Source organism: Lactuca serriola, chromosome 1 (assembly GCF_051521515.1).
Source record: "Lactuca serriola cultivar US96UC23 chromosome 1, Lser_US96UC23_V15, whole genome shotgun sequence".
NCBI lineage: Eukaryota > Viridiplantae > Streptophyta > Magnoliopsida > Asterales > Asteraceae > Lactuca > Lactuca serriola.
This window is the reverse complement of record NC_136408.1, coordinates 102,743,602-102,751,362: the sequence shown is the minus strand read 5'-3', so window position 1 is coordinate 102,751,362 and position 7,761 is coordinate 102,743,602. Positions and strand designations below refer to the sequence as shown.

Sequence of the window (7,761 nt, the reverse complement as noted above, 5' to 3'; positions counted from 1 at the left end):
TTTCTCTGTAATCGATGCATCCACCTTCTCGTCTCTCCCCCTCCACCGTGTTTTCTCTCATCTCTCTCCTCCATAGATGGAGATTGTCGGAGACATGAAGGGAGTAACCGAAGGAAACCCTAAAACTACTCTGATTGCATAAACACTTCTTCTCCTGCGACTTTAGGTAAGTCTCTCCTCCATAGAGTATAATTTCTGCTTTCATGTTTTTTCATCTTTAATCTTTCAAACCCCTTTCTTGTTCTTCTTTCAATGTTAGAATTTATTTGGATTTAGCTCTTTGATTTTATAAGATCTTCATAAATTGTTCGGGTTTCTTGATTTTTGGAACCTGCATGTTTATTTTCCTTCCCAATCTGGGCATTTTTATCTGTGATTAGTAAACAAATTAGGGTTATGATTCTTAAACATCCAATCCTTTTGCCTTTGTTCTTGCTCTTAATGTTTTTCTTTTTTAGAAAATTCCATCGTCTTTAGTTCTTGATCTTGACTTTGAAGACACCCATGTGTTGTTTAGTTGAAATTCAGTTTCAAGATCATGATTCTTCATTAACTAAATCAACTTGTCAATCTTACCCTGAAGTTGCTAGTGCTGGAGAAAATTACCATTTAGCGTTTGAGAGTTGGAATTGAAGATATGGAATGGAATTGAAGCTCATTTAGTTGCAATAATGGTCACATCTGTGATCTGTTATTGCTAGGCAAAATGGGTCCCAATCATCAATTACAACAACAAGGGTAGTGCCCTATGCTTCTTCAGTTCCAATTGAAGGTTTAGTAAATTAAAGCTTTAACCAAGGTAATCATTTGGGGTATCAAAGTTACTGGGATGCAACATATGCACATGAATTGACAAATTTTCGTGAACATGGGGATGCTGGTGAAGTTTGGTATGCATATCTAATTGACTATGACATATACCTTCTTTGACAAGATGCTTTTTTGTATGACTTTTTAAATTCTTTCTAAAGGTTTGGGGCAGATGTCATGGAAATGGTTGCTTCATGGAAAAAAGGACTATGTGCTGACATTTCACAAATTCAACATAAAATTGATGACTCTGAGTCTGTTAGTCAAGAGGATAAAGATTTAGCAAGATGGAGTGTTCTTGATGTTGGAACAGGCAATGGGCTACTTCTTCAAGAGCTTGCTAAACAGGGGTATAGTATTATACATAATAACACTTATTCCTCCTTTTGGTACGATGATAATTGATAAATCATTCTTTATTACTTTTGATGTTAGTATAAATAGGTTCTCTGATCTCACTGGAATAGATTATAGTGAATGAGCAATTAGCCTTGCTAGAAGCCTTGCTAGTCGTGATGAATTTATTGGTATCAAACTATTGGTTGATGATGTTCTTGATTTTTAATTTACTCATATTTAACGTCTATTGGTAAGTTACAATTTGCATTTACTCATATTTAATGTTTTTTATTTTTGATTTTACAGCTCCTGATATACATCGATCCAACAGCACAAAGTTCCAGGGATATGCTTGGTATTGACACTCGAGGTTGAAAACTTCAACGTCATGTCAGGGATAAATATAAATTTATTTCAAGTTTGGTCCATTATACCCTTGGTTGACATTTATAAAAAACTTCCTGGAAGTTACTAAAGAAACAGTCGTTGCCACCTTTGTGCTATTCATCAGGTGTTAAATGGCTTCTACCAACCTTGGACATGGCGGAGTTGGCAGTTCCAGAGTTGTTACCGGCTTGAATTATTCATCTAGTTCAGTTGACTGGCTCGGGAGAGAGATGCTCGAGATGCGACAAGGTAGAACATGATGATGAAAGAGTGAGTGCAAGTTCCTTTTCCCTTATCATAACTTTTCTTATATATCATTCATAAAATTCTTATATATCATCTGTTGTTATTGATAATCTGTTCATGTTGGATTTATATTGCAGGAAAGTGAACCAGAGATAGTACATGGTGTGGGTTCTGAAGCAAGGCATGTTATAAGAACAACAACACACCCGGTCTTCTTTCTGACTCTGTCATGCAGAAATCGATTGCATCACTTATTCCCTTATTCTCTTGTGAGTATAAAAAATTAGCTACATCATTAACCTAATTTGTGAATTATTGATTTTATTAATTGTTGGAACAGGGGAAACTTGGGGAAACTTGTGATTTCTTTCTTAGGTATCTAATTGCTAATTTTATAGCTACATCATTAACCTGCTACGGTTGCTATTTGAACTTTGAAGTGTTTTCTGCCTTTTTGACCATTTTACCCCTGCTCTGTGTTTTGCTTAGTTGTTGTGTTTGTTGGTCTCAAATTTTTTCCCATGCTTTTGGAGCTGTGTGGAGCTTGCTGCCACCTTTTGGAGCTGTGTGAAGCATTCTAGGTGGTTGTAATGATCAGTCTAAACAGGTTTGGAGTAATGAATTTTCAAGAATTAGCATTTTTCATGGGTTTCAACTACAATCTGTTATTTAATTTTTATATGATATAAAGGCTTAACATGGGTTTCAATGTTTCATGCAATTTAAAAAGCAAATTAAAACAGAGCTTTGAGAATTTAATATATGTACATATGGTGGTCAAATGAAGTTGTGTACAAAATGTTATATGAAATGGATGTGGGAGTATTATGTGGATGCTACAACAGGTAGGTAAGCTTCAATTTCTACCTTTTAATTTCTCTCATAAGTTGAAAATTTGATTTCTAGTTTCCATGGATCCAACCTTAATGTTTTTCATCCTCAAAGGTAATACATGTTTGCTGAAGTACCAGACGACTACGAATAGATATAGACTCTACAAATGTTCAGGTGGGTATTTTTTTTCTGAAATTCACATAACTATATCTTTGATAGTCATGTTTGTTTGTTCGGTTGTGCAAGGACAATTAGATGGAGTTTGACAGCACATGCAGCTAGGGAAGTGGATTGGAGTGGGATAGAAAATAGAACAAATGTAGCTAGGGTAATTGTTTTCTGAATTTGGTGTAACTATATCTTTGATTTTGTTTTTCATCTTACCTTTTATGATTTGAGTATGAAATTTTATTTTATATTATGCAATGGATTGTATTTTTTGTATATGCTATTTTATTTCTATTATGAGAAATTAAATGCAAATTTAATTTGGAAATTAATAAATATATAAATTTATTTTTTTTAAACATTTAAATTTACGATACGCAAAAATGTGTGTCATCTTCATTTATGACATGGCCTTTCTTGACAGGGGCTTTCTTGATACGCATTGCGTGTCATTAACACGCGCGTCGTAAGGTTACGACACGCGAATGCGTGTCATCTTCCTTTATGACAGGGCCTTCCTTGATACGCATTGCGTGTCGTAAACGCGCGTCGTAATTGCGCGTCGTAAATGAGCGTCGTAAATGCGCGTCGTCTCTCTTTATGACAGGGCCTTCCTTGACACGCATTTGCGCGTCGTCTGAGCCTTTTACGACGCGCAATGAGCGTCGTAAAAGGCTGTTTTTCTAGTAGTGGCCATTTGGGTTATTCTTTCTTGTTTTGATTCATTCAAGCACGGTTTCCACAAGGTATTCTCAATTCAACAATAACATCTTATTACATATTACAACAATCAAGGGATGTGTTTTCATGGAATGTAACATCCCGAAATTTTAGGTATCAAATTTAAGCAATTTATATTCATTATGACAGAGTGCCTCGACAAGTTGGGTGCCCAACTCGGCAAGTGGAGACAGTTTTGGCCACGTGTGTTTAGTGACCAACTCGACAAGTTGAGAGACCAACTCGGCGAGCTGGAGCTGGTTGGAGAAACCCTAATTCACCGGGTTTGTGTCCTATTTAAAGGACCTTAAGCCTCATTCCAACCACCCATAACACCTTAGAGCTCTGAGAAAACCCTAGACCAATTCCATTCAATTTTGTGAAAGAGAAAGTCTAATTGAGTAATCTTGTGCCTTTGTGTAAGACACTTTAGGGAGCAACACGAGTTGGATCAAGGAGAGACTCTTGGATCCGGTTTTCTTCATAGACTAGCTTCTGATTTGAGGTAAAAGCTTCCATCTTGACCATTTCTCTTGTTAGATCTCATTTTGAGGAGTTTTAGGGTTTTCTTCCATCCATCTTTTGGTTATTGAGTTACTTGAGCATGTCTTGGAGTTGAGACTCCAGATCTTGACATATTGAGGTCCCATGAGCCCAAAGATCCAAGCTTTATCAAGCTTTGGGCAAACCTTCATGCCTTAAACGCTATAAGAGAGATTGTTTTGGCATTTTGAGCCTTATATGCCATGCAAGGACATAAAGCTTGCAGCTGTACATGATAAGTGAGCCCTTGAAGGTGAGATCCAGAGCATGAGACATCATTTCTGCTTGAAAACATCTGAATGAGATATTAGACTGAAGGGACTTGGTGAGTCGATGAACTGACTCGACGTATCGGTTAGGGTTTTACCCCGATGGTTTGGACACGTTACAGACTCGGCGAGATGATGAGACAACTCGACGATTTGGGAGAGTTTTAACCGTCCTTGGATTTAGAGTGAACCCGATGAGTTGATGGGACAACTCAACGTGTTGTAAGGGTTTTTCCTGATCTTCTGGATGCTGCATGGACTCGACAAGTTAGCTAGCAACTCGGCGAATCGACTCGGGTTTTCGCGATCTTCTGAGTTCATAGGAACTCGATGAGCTCATGAGCTGTACTCAGCGAGTTGAGTCAATATGGGTTGTTGACTTGAGTGTTGACTTTCGTTGACTTTTAGAGTTGGGTTAGTCTTGAGTGTTGACTTCTGTGGATTTTAGGGTTTTGGTCAACTGTATATTTTGGAGGCTATGGAGGGGCGGAGATTAGGCCAGCAACTTGAGTGTGGAATACATTGCTTTACTCTGCGAGGTGAGTCTTCTCACTATACTTACATGTGTGGTAATTTATGTGTGACCGGAGGGTCTTATTCGTGTTCTTGACCGGAGGGTCCTATTTACATTATTGACCGGAGGGTCTTAGTATATTATTGACCGGAGCGCCTTATTTGTTGATATTGTGATATGTGTTATTGTGCATACTGTCTCTGTGACTTATGTTGTTGTATTATTCTGTGTATATGTTGATCTTATGTGCTTATACTGAGATATGTGATATCATGCATTCTATCTTGTGAATAATGTTGTATATCATCCTGTGCATTTTTGAGATACCGGACTGGAAGGTCCGACCCGAGCCGTGAGACCGGATGGTCTTCACTGAGACACATGACCGGAGGGTCCTTATCGAGACATAGCCATGAGAGGCTAATTATTGTTGTGTGGTATTTTTGGGAACACACTAAGCTTCATGCTTACCGTGTTATGTGATATGTGTTTTAGGTACTCTTGTAGATTTCGGGAAGGCGAAGGCTCGATTGTACACACCAGTTTGAAATTTTGCTTTGAGGATTCTGGGATATTATCCAACAATCTTGTTCATGTGTTTTGAATAAATTATACACTTGGGTTTTTGAGAAATGTGATATTGAGTTTTATGTGGTTTTAAAAATGAAAATTTTGTTTGAGAATTTACGGTGTTACAAGTTGGTATCAGCGCCTTGGTTTGAGAGACTCGAATGTACTCTCGGGTACGTCTAAAGAAAAATGATTTTTCTTCTAAAACGATTAATAGTTTTTAAGAGAAAATGAGACAAAGCAGTGTATACAATCAGCGACAGCCCGAACGGTAATTTCCCAAAATACCATTACTTGTTTATATTATGAGATACATATGAGATTCTAGAACTGCATGCTAGAGGATAGGCTAGGTATTTTAGGAAGCTAGATCTAGAGTTGCCTGATTTGTGATGCCTTAGCCTAGGGGATGTGTTGGGTTAAGAAGTGTTGCGTCATTGGGCTTTTGGTCTAAGTCCATTGTTCTCACGGTACTGGGCCTGTCCAGTCGTGTTTCATTTATTAGGGTTTACTTTATATAGTGCATGCATGCACCATAGTATGTACGTTTTTAATAGTTAATTCTCTTTCATCGTATTGTAACCCTAGCACACCTCTATAGTAGCAATTCTTCATAGAGTTCTTCTGAGGTTGTGGCTTATTAATCATTCCACATAAGTATTGGTTCTTCTGGTGTTCATATTTACTTTGTGTTATTGTGTTACTTGTTAAGGATCTCATCGATCTTAAAGAGTTTTATACTCATCAATTGGTATAAGAGTAGGAGGCTGTGTAATTCATACGCATCTCTTCTATTAGAAGAAAATCTTTAGGGTTTCCATCATCTCTTCTTTGACGTTGTTCCTCGATCTCGATATCACCCTAATACCACTTTACAAGTCTGATTCTCGACAGGTAATCAAATCAACTCATCATGTCACACGATGACTCTCAAACCAATCCCATCAACATCTACAACAACATTGGATCTATCACAAGGATTCCGATTCTATATACTCATGAGAATGAGGTTTGGGCTCCTCACTTTGAAGATTATGTTCTTGGCCGCTCAGAAGATAACGGGTACTTGATCTGGGAGGCTATAACTTTGGGTCCCGTTGTTCACTCTAGAACCAACAGAACCATAAAGACACAAAAAGAGTATAATCAGCTCAGGATCGATGTGAAGGATATCCCTCAAGATGAGAAGGACAAACTGATTAGCAACATAAAAGCTATGAGGACAATTAGATTCGCTTTACAATCTGATACTTTTCGTCTGGTGAGCATGTGTACTACTGCAAAGGAGATATAGGACATGCTTAAGGAGTTATATTCCACTGATGAGGATCTCCAGCATTCCATTCAAACTCTTCTACTTTTGGATTTTGGTGACTTCAAGCAAAAGCCAGATGAAGGTCTCATTCAAACATTCAATCGTTATAACCATCTTCTTAGTAAGATGATTACACACGGAATTGGCAGAGTGGTGATCGAGCAGAAGGTCACATTTATGAATGGCCTAAGACTCGAATGGTTGGCGGTGGTATCAACTGTAAAAGCTCATGACCAGTTTAAAAGTTACTCGTTGGCGAAGCTCGTGGGAATTTTCAAGTCACATGAAAGTGTTGTGACAAAGGAAACGAAGGTAGTCTCTGGAATGGGATCCTTGGCTCTTATCTCAAAGGGTAAGACGTTCGTTGAAGAAGAAGCAAAGTCAGATCTTTCTGAGTTTGATTTGACTGATGAAGAATACGCGTTGATGGTGTCTAACCCCAAGCAGTTTGCTAGAAAGAAGTTCCCTACCACTAAGAACCGAAACTGGCAGGGAAGCTACAGTTCGGAAAAAGCGAAAGAGGAGATCAAAATCACTCCTCAGAAAGAAAAAGAGAAGAAGGAGAGCAAACTTATGGGAGACTCAGGCTATGATTGTAATCAATGTCATGGAAAAAACCATCTAGCGAAGGAATGCATGCTAAGGAGACTGAATGAGAAGAAAGAGGGTGAAGACGATGAAGCTTACTACATGCGTAAGCTTGAAGAAGCCAAGAAGAAGAATTCTAACAATAAATCCATGCATGTGTTACTTGTGCTGGAAAATATTGAATAAAAAGAGTTCGGTGGAGTAGAGGTATCGTCTACTAATTCAGAAGATGAGGAAGTTCGCAAGCCCACTCATGGCAGGGCATTTGTTGTGAAGGAAGAAGGTTTTGAGTTTGCTGGAAAGTGTTTGATGGTGACAGTTGGTGTGTCACAAATGAGAGGTTACTTTACAGATAGTGGGTATGATGAAGCGAAAGAGAAGGAAGATAGATGCTTCACAACAAAACCGGTTGGCGAACAGATCAAGAAATGTGATCAGTTGATCAAGAAGGTAAATTC

General features: G+C 38.2%; 1 pseudogene; it reads left to right on the top strand.

The window, feature by feature from the left end:
• The first annotated feature begins 671 nt into the window (after positions 1-671).
• LOC145059640 (uncharacterized) lies at positions 672-1,524 on the top strand (annotated as a pseudogene).
• Positions 1,525-7,761: the final 6,237 nt, after the last annotated feature.